We start from the raw sequence: 15,284 nt of genomic DNA, 5'->3' as shown, positions 1-15,284 counted from the left end.
GTGAAGATTATTACTATTTTACAGTTAATTTCCTGCCAGCCCTTGTTACCATGGAAACAGTGGGCATTGAATGCTGCTGGAGGTGCAATATCAGCAGCAGCACCATTAAAGGGATTGGTACAGTTAAGACCCAAGGGGGGCGGGAAGTGGGGTGCTGGTGGGGATGATAGTCAAATCTTTGCTTTCATGCAGGATCTTGTATCTGGATACCTTTAGAAGGCTTGTGATAATCTTATTTTGAATTTAATGTGTGCCAGAAGCTGCGAATTGAGGTGGTCCTCATGTGAACTTAAAGGTGCCAATCCTTGTGTATGAGTTGTTGCTGTGGTGTCGTTGCTTGAGTGGCAGAAGCAACCTGAGCAACAGTCTGGGGACGTGTGCAGTCATGCTTGGAGGGAGCTGGTACAGAGGGCATTGCAGTGTTGGCAACCAGCAGATGGAAGAATAGGGTAACAGGGTAAAGAAGGGTAGGCATGAGGGTTGGTACAGGAGAATAGGAGGATGGCATCAATTTGACAGCAATATGATCCCTTCTGTTTTAGGTAAGATGTAGCAGCTATATGGTTCAGGAGCAGGGTAGGGTCAATACGTATTCTGTGGTGGGGAAACAGTTGTTGTAGCTCAGGGCAGGCTCGGATGAAGAAGTTCAGCAACAGTGAAGAGAACCTGTGGTTGTTTAACCTGTCTGCATAAGCTATATTTGAAAAATGGGAGGGGTGAAGGATGTCTATCACTACTGCAGGACTATCTCTAACTGTCAAAAACTCACAGAATTCGGTGGAACAAGAAATTATTCTTTTGTACAAAAGGTGAAGAATAATGATCCATCTCAGTGGCAGCTCAGGAATCAGTAGTTAATGGAGCGCGATCATGTGTTAGTGGGGGACAATTTTGTCCAGATCTGTCCATTCACTGCATTCTATCCATAATACTATTTGGATGCAGGACAGAAGAAAATCAGTACTTAGAATAAAAAAATTTGAGATAAATAATTAGCCTAAAAGACACAAAGCTTGAGGTTTTTTTTTGAAGCTTGTAGATTTTACAGGGAAGGCTATGAGGGGCATAAGGAATTTCACACTTCTAAGGTTCTGGAAATGAACGAGTTGAAATTGCAAATTGGGTTATGTGAGATTTCAAAATGTAATTTGCTGACTTTACAGTCTTAGACAGGAGCTTCCCCAGTGGGCAGTGCCTCTCAGAAATCCATGCCTGTGCTGCATGTGACCTTTCAACCCAACTATTAATTCTCAGGCAGAAATGCAGTCTAGTGACAGTGGGGAAAACAGGCCAGTACTAATGCTAGATTTAGCAGATAACAGCTATGCACAGCACTTTTTTCAAAAGGAGGTATTTTAGCTCCTGGAACCTTTAATGCTACGCCTCCTTAACATTTCACAAGGAAGCTGCCTGCCTGAGAAAAGAGAGAGTTAAAGGAAGGGAGACAGACAGACAGACTGCCGCAGTATGGACAGAGAGAAACAGCAATGTGAAAGCAGCAAGAACAGGTAGGGAGGACATATTCCCTCATCACTGTGTGCAGTGTTAATGGGCATTGACTAATATTTTAAAAATTAGGTTGGTTAGATCAAGAGAGATGGATTGATCATTTTCTACACTTGAATATAAGAGAGCCTTATTGCTTTAAGTAAATAACATAAATCACCATCTCCTGCAATTTCATAATTAATTCAGTATGAGGATTATTTATTGTAGATTCCACGATGCCAGTTGCTCGAATCAGTCATTGGAGATGGATGCAGTGAAGCTAAAAACCAAGCAAACCAGTGGAAAAACAAAATTACATATTGGATCATCAAAACTGATTGATTAGACTAATAAAGAGCACTGTTTGGCAGTGAGCGATATACCTTTACTGTCACTGTGGAGCGAACACAAACTTTAACTTATTATTGCTGAAAAAAGAGACATTTTTGTTGAAGCTTTTTGTCTTGCCCTCATCAGGACAATTCACAAGCATACCAAATGTAAGCTACCAAGGGCAAGGTATCTCAAAAATTTGAGCAATAGGTGAAGTTAGCTGTTTCACACTGCTACTATGCAGTAGCAACACGAGTGGCATTCACCACTAACAGGATGCCGCTGTCGAGCCAAAGATACGTTCAGTGGTATAATATGAGTAATGTGGTATATAAATTTCAGTGCCAGTGTGATGCTAGGTATGCAGGCCCTACATGCCAAAGACTGGCGGATCGGATCAAACAGCATGTCCCTTCTGCTGCTCACAACAAGCAAGGCACAGACCGTACCCAACCAGCCTGTGCTTGCAAAACTCAAAACACAGTGGGCAGAATTTTATGTATGATGTGCGGGTGGCGGAGCCCGCACGTCAGCCCTTAAAATAGCGTGCGCTGACGTTGCACGAGCGTCCTGATGTCAGCGCGCGCCATCGCGGTGGGCGGTTGCGCGATGAAGTGCAATGCGCGTCCGCCATTAATTTAAGGCCTTGTTAAGGCCCTTAACTCAGCAATCAACGCTGATTTTGAGGGGCCCGTGCGATCTTCGGCTCGACGCACAGGCGCAACGGGCAGGCGGGTAAGTGACTTTTTAACAAACCTCATCCACGGGCAGGATATGTGGGCTCAGAGGGGTTGTTAATGTTTTATCTGAAGTATTTATTGCAGAAAGTGTTTTAAACTTGCCTGTGTAATTGTTAGCAGTTCAGATCGATTTCCAACAGCTTTCTCTGTACTTTGAAGCTTCAGCTCAGCAGTCTGCAGACAGGAATCTTTATCGGGCCTGCAGCTTTCCAGAGGCCTCCATTTAGCCTGGGGTTATCGGTTCTAACATCTCCACTGGAGGCAGCTCCTCTGAGGAGGAAGGGAGGGATAGAATAAGGAGGAGGCCAGGAGTGGACAATCAGCCTCCAGGGGAGCCACCTTTGGGAGGCCAGGCGCAGACACAAGGGGTGCAGGGCCAAGAGGTTGTCCAAGGTGCAAGGGGCTGCGGAAGTCGCCACTATCCTGCTGCCAGGGTTTACAGGCGGCGAAGCAGCTACCTCAATATGACTGAGGTGCAGTGCCGAAGGAGGCTCCAACTGTCAAAGGAGACAGTCAACTATATCTGTCAGATGATTGGCCCTGAGATCTCCCCTAACTGTGTGGGTGGACACCCCATGCCAGCGGCTCTGAAGCTCATAGTTGCCCTCCACTTCTATGCATCTGGCTCCTTCCAGGTGTTGGTGGGTGATATTTGCGGTGTCTCCCAATCAGCTGTCCACACTTGTGTCAAGCAGGTTACAGACGCTCTGTTCAGGTGTGCATTGACCTTCATCCACTTCCATTGGGACCAGGCAAGCCAGACACAGCGACCCAGAGGCTTCGCAGCAATCCCTGACTTCCCCTGCATCCAGGGTGCTATAGACTGTACACATGTGGCCATCAAGGTGCCAGCAGGTGAGCCCGGTGCCTTCGTCAACAGGAAGGGATTCCACTCCATGAACGTGCAGATAGTGTGTGACCACAGGATGCTGATTCTGCAAGTTTTTGCAAGGTACCCAGGCAGCTCCCACGATGCCTACATCCTCAGACACTCCCAGGTGCCGGGGCTCTTCAGTGCTCCAGCCCAGCTGGATGGATGGCTGCTGGGTGACAAGGGCTATCTCCGCAGAAGGTGGCTCATGACGCCACTACGCCATCCAAGAACAGAAGCTGAGCAGCGGTATAATAGGAGCCACAGCACCACAAGGGCTGTGGTGGAGAGAGCCATCGGTCTTCTCAAGATGCGCTTCCTCTGCCTGGACCGCTCAGGGGGCGCACTCCAGTACACCCCAGATCGTGTCTCTGTGATAGTGGTAGCATACTGCGCTCTGCACAATCTTGCGCTGGAAAGGGGGGATGCAGTTGATGATGAAGACCTTGACACTCTGGATGAGGCTGCACATGATGAATCCAGCAGTGGCTCAGAGGATGAGGAAGCACAGGGCAATGATGAGGGGCAGCACACCGACCCGCTATTACACCAAGGAGGCAGGGACACCCGGGACACTTTAATCCAACGAACCTTCAGCTAGCTCCACACACATCGATCAGCAGGACCAGCATTGCCTGGCGCTTCCACACGTGGCACTTAGGTGCTACATCTTCCACCTCATCAGCTGCAACTAAGGGCTTAGTACAGAAACATCACTGTCCACTCAAACACTCATCATATCTCTGGGAAACAGACAAATGCAGTACAAAGAAAACACCCTCAGCCATGGTCACAAAAGTGGACTTTATTGCCACCAAAATAAACCACAAACATCGCTTTGACACTGATAATGAAACATTCCCTAATCTAAGGCCAACACAAATTCACCAGTGACATACCCGTTGAGTGCCTAACGTGCCTTATGCTTACATTTGCGGGTGCTATGTCTAGGTGCCGCCCCATCGCTCGGAGTGGCTTGTGAGACAGCCTGCTGACTCTGCTGTCCTGTTGGCCTCAATGACCTTGGCGGGCGTCCTCTGGCCCGTGGAGCCTGTGATGGCCCCGCCTGGGAGGGAGTGGCCATTTCCAGAACTGGCACCTGCCCAGTTGTCGCAGCCTCAACGGATGCAACGGTCACTGGCAGAAGGGCGGAGGAGCTGCTGCCCTCATCCGGAACACCTTGAGAGGAGCCCGCAGCAACAACAGGCAGCTGCTGCGCCGACATGAGGTCACATTGGACCTCCCTGCTTACCGCAGATGGATGGGCACCGAGCACCGACACTTGGTGCCCAGAACATCTCCCACATTGCGAATGACCACCTGTGGGCATTAGCGCTGTGAGGGCTTGTAGTTCCGAGCGTAACCCAATCAGATGATTCTCAATCTGTTGGAAGCCCCTCTCCATGAGAGTCACCAATCTCTCAATGGAGGAAGCCTGAAGCTCTGTCCTGAGGTTCATGCCATCACTGACACTCTGCCTGGATTCCTCCACCACAGAGACTAAGTGAAGCACACCCTCATGCAACCCTGCCAGATGCTCCCGCGCATCCTGCCGCTTGTCCTGCAGCTGCTGCATGGCTGACATCTCCAGAGGCACATCATCACTGCCCGACTCAGCATGTGCCTGGTCCCCTGCAGTCCTCCGGCTGCTGGTGCCATCGGCACTCTCTGTCCCTGCCATCTCCTCCAGCGATTGTGAAGTGCCCTCTCCACTGTGCCCCGGGACACTAGCCAACGTTATAATCCCCACCGATGTGGTAGTCGCTGCGCTGGCGCCTGGCTGGCTGAACTGATGTGACGCAAGTTGCAAGTGATGCCCCTCAGGTATGGAGGGGGTGCTGTGGACTTGTTCCTGGAGGCCATGCTGTGGTGATGCTGAAATTAACAACAAGGACAGTGCATCAGTTAGCGTTCAGTCAGTAACACCATTCATCCCTTTCCCCCTCCAGCCTCATAAGTCGCTCAACCTTCAAGAACCTAAGGAGACGAACATTGGTGGGGTGGTAAATAGTCAAGAGGAGGCCCAAACATTACACGCGCATACAGACAGGCTGGTCAGATGGCCTAAGGAATGCCACATGGAATGTTATGTGGATAAATGTGCGGTTAAGCGCTTGGGCAAGACAAGCAAGGTATGGGAATACATGAGTAATGGTAGGACCGTGGAAAGTCATGACGATTACAGGGACCTTGCTGGACAGACCCGGTAAGGTAGCAGAACAGGAACATAAGGCGTTTAACAAGGTCGAAGCCAGACTTGCCTTTATTAGCCAAGGAATAGAATGTAGGAAAAGGGAGGTCATGTTGCAAGTGCAGAAAACACTGTCGAGGCCACAGCTACACTTCTGCGTTCAGTTGTGACCTGTGCTTCATGGGAGGGATGGCATTGGAGTGGGGAGAGTGCAGAGGTTCCTGACCTGGATGGATGCTGGCCTGGAGAGTTGCGGTGATGAGGGAACATTGCATACACTTGCGGCATTTGCCGTGGAGCACAGGAGATTGACAGGTCACATTATTGACCTTCATACCGTTATGAGGGGCATAGAATGGGTGGACGGAAGGCAACATTTCCACTTGGCGCAGGGATGAGTAATGTGGTGGCATTTATTTAAGTTGAGTGCCATGAGGTTGACAGATGAGGTGCTGAGGACCTTTTGGACATAGTAATGTGGGACGCACTGGCTGAAAGGGTGGTGGAGGTACAAAACCTCCTAAGATGCAATAAGTCTTTGGATGTGCAGCAGCGATGCCATGGCATGTTAGACCATGGGGATAGTGGTCACAAATGGGATAAGGCGACTTTGGAAGGTGCTAGAGATGCGCATCCTCAAGGGGCCGAGGAACCTTTGTGTATGACCCACACGTCTGACTGTATCAGTCTGTGAATAAGCAGTGTTGCTGCATTAATGATTGCAGCAATCATCAGTGCTTTGGGTGGTGGGGAGACAGAATGGATGGGACTGTGGGCCTCAAATATCTGGCCGCTGCACCCCAGCCTCGCTGACACCTGCCGACCTGGCCGCTTGCCTCCTCCCCAGCTCCATGGCCTGCTCCTCATATGTGGTTACGTGTTGCAGCACGGCGTGCCCACCACCAGTTCGCAGACACTCCCGGCTATTGTGCTTTGTTTTTGCCTGCAGAACAGAGAAGAGGGTTTATTGGGGCTGATCGTTCATGTTCTCTGCACACGCACGCCGCACCCCAACCACAGTGGCCCATCTGAGGCCTCCAGCGGCTCCTGTCCACACTACTGGTGATCAGTCCCCAGAAGATAGTACGGCTGCTCCCAACCCCCTCCCCCAACGGCCACCTTGGACACATTCAGCGTCCACTTTGAATAACACATGGGTCTTAGCGCCCATGGCAAGGAGGCGCAACTAGGTGCGGCGCCAAGGCCAGCAGATGGCTCTTGGCCACGACACCTTGAGGTTCCCCTTCCACCATCTCATCACCATCAATATGACATGTGTTGGAGGTCTGAGTTTGTGCCTAGCTGCCTCCCCTGCAGGTTGCCCCCAGACCACTCAAATGCGACAAATACCAACATATGCTGCAGGGAGAACCCATCTTTTCCTCAACCACTAAGGCTGATGTAAGCATGGTCACTATCTGTTTGCCCACCCAGCGTGCGCCAAATGCCCAATGCAGTAACGACACTAAGACGTGGGGGGGCGGGGGGGGCGGTGGCGGAGCCTCAGAGGCTAAGGCTACCTGCTGGGTTAAATGGCCAAGGCTGACATGGTACTCACCCTTCCAGAGTGCAACAAATCATTGAAGCGTTTGCGGCACTGCGTTCCTGTGCGTCACATAGCATCTTGAGAGTTTACTGCCTTCCCCACCTCCTGCGACGCCTGCCTGGTCACGTGGGGGGCCCTCCTCCTCCCATCCTTGGGAAACAACATCTCCCGATGTGACACCTCTTCGAGGAGGGCAGCAAGGCAGGCATCAGAGAACCAAGGGGCACATTGGTCCCCCTGCAGCCTGCCCCCATCCTCCTCTGCCCTGCCCCCCTCTGGAGCCCGGTCGCTGGCCATGGTGAACAGCCTAAAGGAGGCTGCCTGGCCTTTCTTTATACAGACTGCCTGTTCCCCATTGGAACCGGCGGTCTGTACACACCTGCCGCACATTTGAAATTCCCGCTGTACACGGGAGTCTGAAACGCACTGGATGAGCCTTAATTGGCCCGCCCGTGCAAAATGGCAGCGCAGCCCGTTTCGCTGGCAGAGATCAGCTACGCGCCCGCTGCTGACTGGGTCGGGCCCGTCCACCTGACAAACATAAAATTCTGCCCAGTGTCCAACATTAGATGTGAATCTGCAATTGGACAACATTTGCCAAATAATCGTCAGTGTGCTAAGAATTATGCTGACAATCAATTTAAGATTGCCAGTTGGGCTCGCAGTGTGGCGCATTTGAATGTACTGGAAGCTACATATATTAATACACAGGGCCCTGTTCTTTGCAGACAGAAAGAGCATGTACGCACATTATACCTGTTTCAGATAAACAAAATAAGTGACAGCCATTTGCTGGTTCATTCCTCAGGGCATTGCCTTGACCAATGCCTGGTCTAAATTTCAAACAATGCTTGGCAGTTAACTGTCAGTCACCATCAACCGGCGCATTCTCCATGGCAATGCCTGTACCAATCAGAGTCCACTTGCCAACTAATTGGCGTGCTTTTCTCATACAGTATAAATTGTTGTTCCCTTTATATTTGGTATTCTTGTGAATTGTCCTGATGAGTATGTCATGAAAAGCCAATTACAGCCACGAATTACTTACAGGCATATTGAACTTTTTCAGGAAGACTTCTAAGGAAGCAAACCACTGAGCAAAAGATGGCTGATAATGTCAAGTGACCACGTTCTGAAAAATTCCTATGTGGATTATGCTGACAGACCTGGCCTAAGGGAACATGGTATGTTGCACCTGTGAAGGTGTCATGGTCTTCTTCAAGCAAAAACACTTGAAAGGGAGATAGGAATGATAGAAAAGACTGGGCTTTAATCTCCTGTGGTTGCGAAAAGAAAAGACTAATTTGCATGTCTCAGCAGTCACCCAAAAATCTATGGCCTGAATTTCACACTTGGCGTGCACGCCAAGTTGGCAGGCCCAGAAGCGCACGTGAAATGTGCTTCCACCCGCAACCAGCTCCCAAACGCAATTTCACACTGGCTGGCCAATTAACGGCCAGCCAGCTTGAAATGTGTGGTGAGAAAGCCTCCGTGCTACCGAAGGAGGTGAGACGAGGGCAGGCAACGACAAAAGTGAGGGTGCAGGTAGGTGCCTCTACCGAGCTCCCTGAAGACAGATAGCTGCTGCAGAGCTGCCTCAGGGAGCTGCAGACCTGGACAGATTAAATGACTAGAAAAGAAATGCACCAAACTGTGTCTATGCAGCACATTCAAGCACCTGACAGCAGAATTCAAAAAAACATCAGCTCCCAGATTTTTCTTAAATTATATTTCACCCCGGACATTTCATCCTACCCTTGGAAATGCCCAGTGCAGTAACGAGCTACCTGCCTGCCCGTTTTGCCCGTGTGATGAGCGCAAAATCGCACGGGCAACGTGGACGATAGGGTTTTCAATGGCCTTAATTGGCCATTTAATCACCGGTGGGCATGGCTCTGAATCCCGCGTGTGCCCACCAACTTCAATATTGTTGACATGTGCAATGACATCGGGACGCATGCCCAACGTCACTTCATGCAATTTCACGTGCGTTCAGGTTGGGCGGGTGCCCACCTGATCAACGTAAGATTCTGGTCCTTGTCCTGTTGATTTATATCTCAGAATATGTAAGTAGTTCTGTTATGAATGCGAGATGGTTATTCCTTCTCCTGGAATACATAGGAAAATAATAGGGTAAAAAGCTGGCTGCAGAGCAGTGCAATGTGTGCTGTGAGAGTGAGCACAAGAAGACCAGCTAGTCACCCCCACGGTTGCAGGCAAAGTCTTTCTCTCTCTCTCCTGCTGGAGGCAAGACTCAGCAGTAGAGAGCCACAATCACACAGGAAGTAGGGCAACCTCTTCAGCTACCCTGCAGAACCAAGCATCTCCAAACCAACTGTGAAAATGCCAAAGTCAGCTCTACCGAATCCCCCAATGTAATGGCTGCAATGTATCACCTTCCTCACAGACAAGCCAAAGACTGGTTCATTTTTTTAAAAAAACTTTTATTTGAACTCTTAACTTCTCATTTCTGATCTGCATGTAGTGTGTTGCATTGTTATTATTTTTTGTAGGGTTCCAGTAATAAATGAACTTACTCTTTCTTTGACTCAAGAAGACCTAGTTAAATTGGCTTCTTCTAAAAGTAAATTCATTTGGATTGGGAAAAGGTGTCCATGGGTGGCAGGGGGGGAGGTGGGTCCCTGTTAAAATAACCTTGTGGTGACCGAGGGAGTCACCCGGCCTGACTGTCTGCTCCGCTTCTATGGCGACATTTGCGGCCGGGTGTCCCTGAAGAGGGAGCATGCGATTGAGGCCTTCTGTGCCCGATGGGCACCGCGGGGGGCTGGGGTGCTTTCTTGACCCCTTTAATCGCACTTTGAGTTGATGCTGTAAGTTTCCTTTCAGATTAGTTTTTCTTTTTGCAGTATCCCTTTAAGAGGCTGCTCTTTTAATTTGTCCCTTGCTTTCTTAATGTAGTTTAATTGGTTGCTCAGAAGAGTAAATGAATCTTGTTGCGACCAGCCGAGGGGGGGTTGAATAAAGAAAGGGAGTCAGCTCGTTCCTTCTTCCCCGGGAGCAGAACAAAATTGTGGTCCTGTTTGGGAAGTTAACAAATTGGGGCACTTTGCCTGGTCATAACAAGTGCAGGATGAAAAGCTTTGACAAAAAAAAAAGTCTCTTTTTTCATCAGTACTCAAGTTCTGTATTGCCAAATGACCATATAACTTATTAATCAGTGATTTAAAATTCTCGACATATGACACCATCTCTATTCATTTCGGCACACATTAGTTTGGCTCAATGGTATGCTTCTGAGTCAAAAGGTTTGGGTTCAACTTCTGCCACAGAAACTTGGGCCTGAACTTAATGACCCCAAAAATGGGGCTGCTATAGTCCTAATGTCATGATGTCGGTTTTGTAATAATACAAAATTCGATTTCGATTCCGAAATCGGCAGCCCACCTGCCATTTTAAAATTGATAATTAATGCCCGTTTAAGCTCGTTAGCAGTCTAATTGACTGCAATATCACATCCCCAGAGCCATAATACAGTACCTGCACCCGAAACTCGCCAGGTAGGAACCTCATTTTTTCATTGTCACTGGAAAGGGCGGATATAAAGGCTGGAGGTGGGCCTGTGCCAGACTTCAGCAGGAGAAGCTGCTGACGGGCATTTCTCTGGGAAATCTTTAATGTGCATGAACCTCTGAACTTTATCAAGGTATACCTTATTAAAATGAATGTGTATTTGTTGCCGCTGTAATCTACCATCACTGCAGCATTGTTGCTGAGTCCAATATGGACATTGTCTATTTTCTTGTAAATAGCTCCTGCAGTGAGGAGGAGAGGGAGAGGGAGAAGGCAAGCTGAACAAGGGCAGAAGCCCCATGAAGTAGAGGAAGAAGCGGGGAGAGAGGGGCTGCTGAGGGCAGGTGGCAGCAGGCACACAGTTGCAGGCAGAGGCCATACCCTGTGTACAGGTGTGTATGACATAGAGACAGTGCCTGCAAAGACTTCACCTTTTGCGAGTGATATCTGTGTGTGACACATTTGCCCCAGAGATAGCATGCAGTTGTGTGGGTGGCCATCCGATGCCTGTGGCATTAAAAGTCACAGTGACGCTGAACTTCTTCACATCCGGGTCATCTCAGGCTTCCCGCGGAGACCTGAGTGGTATAGCCCAGCCTGCAGCATGTCACTGCATAAAGGTCTTTACAGATGCCCTTTTTTTGCAGTGTCCATCGGTTCAGTGAATTCACTACAGGCTTTAGTAGTCACATGGAAAGAGCCAGTGGATTTGCAGCCATGGCTGGCATCACAAGGGTGCAAGGCATCATTGATTGCACCTACGTTGCCATCAAAGCACCAGCAGGGCAGCCAGGGGCGTATATAAACAGAAAGGGGTACCACCCCATCAATGTCTGCTCAAGATGAGGTTTAGATGCCTCGACAGGTCAGGTGGGTCTCTCCAGTAGGGACGGTCGTAATTTGTTGCGCGCTGCACAATCTGGCACGACAGAGAGGGGATGTCCTTTTGCAGGAGGATTCGTGGGAAACAAACTGTTGCTCTGATGAAGAGTTAGAGCAGGCTCATCCAACCTTCTCGCATGGGCTGGGGAGGGGGGTGGGGGGGGAGTGGGCGGGGGAGGCACATTTCAATTTTTCTCACACCCAGGGGGCTGATGAGCAATTTTCTGAAAGATTAGGTCTGGTGTAACATTAAACATGAATTTCAAAGAACAAGCTGGCAGATGAAAAGAACAACTTCCTGAGCACAAAAAAATCACAACAATAAATTGGTAATTACAAAATGAGTAACAAATACAGATGACCATTAGAGTGTGAAAGGGTGAGAGTGTTTGTGTCCAGCTCACTCCCACTCTCAGGGCGCTCACTCAACCACCCTCACCCACTGTCAGACTGGGTGACAGCGCGGGATGGTGTGCGGGGGCTGAGGGTGAATGAGAACCCTGAGACTGGGAGTGAGCCAAACACACACACACACACACACACCCTCTCTCTCACACACACACACACACCCTCTCTCTCACACACACACACTCACCCTCTCTCTCACACACACACACACACACACACACCCTCTCACACACACCCTCTCTCACACACACAGTCACACTCGCACACTCATCCTCTCTCTCTCTCACACACACACCCTCTCTCACACACACCCTCTCTCACACACACACACCCTCTCTCTCTCACACACACACCATCTCTCACACACACCCTCTCTCTCACACACACACTCTCACACACACACACACACACTCACCCTCTCTCTCACACACACACACCCTCTCTCACACACACCATCTCTCACACACACCCTCTCTCACACACACTCACACACACACACACACACTCATCCTCTCTCTCTCACACACACACACCCTCTTTCTCTCACACACACACACACACCATCTCTCACACACACCCTCTCTCACACACACCCTCTCTCACACACACACACACACACACTCATCCTCTCTCTCTCACACACACACACACACACACACACACACCCTCTCACACACCCTCTCTCACACACACACACACACACACACACACTCACTGTCTCTCTCTCTCACACACACACACACACCCTCTCTCTCTCTCTCTCACACACACACACACACCCTCTCTCTCTCTCTCACACACACACGCACACACCCTCTCTCACACACACCCTCTCTCACATACACACACTCACACTCACTCTCTCTCTCACACACACACACTCACCCCCTCTCTCTCACACACTCACCCTCTCTCACACACACACACACACACACTCACACTCACCCTCTCTCTCACACACACACTCACCCTCTCACACACTCACCCTCTCCCACACACACACACACATGCACAGACCCTGTCTCACACGCACACACTCAGCCTCTCTCTCACACACTCACCCTCTCACCCACACATGCACAGACCCTCTCTCTCACACACACACTCACTGTCTCACACACACACATTCATTCACTTTCACACACACTCTCACCCTCTCTCTCTCTCTCTCACAGACACACGCAGGGCGGAATTTTCCCAGATTTAAACTAAGTGCGGTTTAGTGAGCTGGTAAAACCACATTTTCTCACTGGCTGCGATGGCGGGTTTTCATGCCATATCGTCCCAAACCCGCCTCATTATTTATGCACTCCCGGGAAACAAGCCGTTTCCATGGCAGGCAGGCTCTCATTCGCCCGCTGGCCACCACCCCATCGCTTCATCATACCGGGCGCCATATTTAAATTCCATGTTTAAAGTCCAGCCGCAAGCACACCTCTCAGTGCTTCCAGACCACCACTGCTGCATGGTAGACTGCAGTCCCCAGGTTTAAATCCAGGTCCCTCGAGCGACTGCTGGATGCCATGGAGGCCCACTGGGATGTCTTGTACCCCCGCTCTGGCTGCAGGATGGACAGCTTGGGAGGCGGTGGTCAGCACCAACGCCCTTCAAAAGAGGACAGCCACCCAGTGCCGCAAGAGGATGAAGGATCTCCTCTGTTCCGCCAGGGTAAGTCACTTTTCTCATCACTCTCAACTCACACACTCACAAACCCATCACACACCAACAGGGCTCTCACTCACTGTCAGTTCAAGAGACATCACCATTCACTCTCTCACACTCACCGTCATTGTCCTCATCCCATCCATGGGACCACTCACCACCCACACAGGCCAGGCAGACTTATCATCCAGCCTGGCAGGCGTCCTGATACACTCTCTCCATCTCTATCCAAGCTGGCACACAACAGGGAGAGGTCGCAGACTGGTGAGGTAATGCCCAAAATCAGGGTCCTCACGGAGACATCCAGCTGGCTGGCGAGGATCTGGACCAGTCCTGTGCTGACGGTGAGGTCGGTGCTCCTTTACCAAGTGAGGATCCAGCTGTGCAACATCCATCATACAACCATGCTGTGAGTGATGTGTCCTGTTTCACAGACCACTGCCAGGCACTAATTATCTCCCCTTGCTTTCGCAGGCACAACTGCCAAACAACCGACAGAGTCCATGACCCAGGGCCTCCAATCAAGCCCCGAAGATGCCTCCGAAGAGGAATCTGAAGGCACCCTCCTTGAAGTCCGTCACAGCACTCACCCATACCCTCCACCAGCGCAGAGACACACACCTCGGTGGGACCTAGCTTTAGAGTAGCCTCAGGATCACAATCTGGGGAGTACATTGTACTGTCTGATCCACAGCAGATGGAGGCAGGGACTTCTCAGGTCCCTGGCACTCGGAGGATTGCTGGAGGCCGGAACATTGCTGAGTCTGAGTCACATGATGAGCCTCTGGACTCGGTCATGTCACAGTTGCTGGAGCTGCAAAGCCAAGCTCGGGAACATCAGGAAGGGATGTCTGCTGCACTCCTCAGATTGCAAGGCACAATGGATGAGTCCATCTGCCTTCAGTCTGAGGCGATAGCGCTGGCATTGCAATGCACTGAGGTCAGCTCTGGTAGGATGGCAGCCACCATAGAGACCTTGGTCCAGGATGTCACTCCTGCACTGCTGCATGGGCTGAACTTCATCGCTGATGTCATAGTTGTCCTTCAACAGTGTGTAAGCAAGAGGAGTGCCAGGCAACTCGATCCCACTCCAACTACTCCTGCTCCTCAAGGAGTCAGCCAGGGGCCCCCGAGCACCCATAGGGTGGAGGATCAGCAGGTGCACACTCCGGGCCCATCCATCCAGGTGACGCCAAGAGTGTCCGGCCCATCTGACTCCCCTTTTCCTGTGACCTCAGCAGCTTCAGCTTTTTCACAGGTCGAGGGGGGTGCCACTGCCACACAGCAGGACCCTGAAAGCAGGCCGGGGCCCTCCAGGTCTCAGCCCTCCAGAGAACACCTGCGAAGGTCATCACAGACAGGGCATCACAGTCAGCAGGCTGTCTCCACCTCTGCTGTGGATGTCCGGGGAGCACCAAGACATAGCGGCAGGGTTAGGAAAGTTAAGGAGAATTAGTTGCATAGCCTGGGCACGGGTGTTAATCATTTGTACATACTGTTCACTATTGTCAATAAACTCCCAAGAATGTCTCCCTGCCCATGGCTCTTTGTTCTGATGAGCAGTGTTCTTGTCACTCAGATGTGAAACCTTTCTGCACAAGATAAAGGCAGGTGTCTTAGTCCAGGGCCTCT

The 15,284-nt window shown here is 50.5% G+C and overlaps 1 protein-coding gene across 2 annotated transcripts in view; it reads left to right on the top strand.

The window, feature by feature from the left end:
* The window catches only part of LOC144684600 (polypeptide N-acetylgalactosaminyltransferase 17-like), a 500,196-nt gene that overhangs the window by 390,636 nt on the left and 94,276 nt on the right, over positions 1-15,284 (top strand). The window contains exon 1 of one of the 2 annotated variants that reach the window (XM_078548595.1): positions 1,452-1,508. The exons of the other annotated variant lie outside the window; for it this stretch is intronic. The gene's annotated coding sequence lies outside the window, so the exon portion shown is untranslated. Of the gene's footprint in view, positions 1-1,451; positions 1,509-15,284 lie in introns of those variants that run through there. 2 annotated transcript variants of the gene reach the window in all.

Source organism: Cetorhinus maximus, chromosome 9 (assembly GCF_964194155.1).
Source record: "Cetorhinus maximus chromosome 9, sCetMax3.hap1.1, whole genome shotgun sequence".
NCBI lineage: Eukaryota > Metazoa > Chordata > Chondrichthyes > Lamniformes > Cetorhinidae > Cetorhinus > Cetorhinus maximus.
This window is presented reverse-complemented; position numbering and strand designations above follow the sequence as displayed.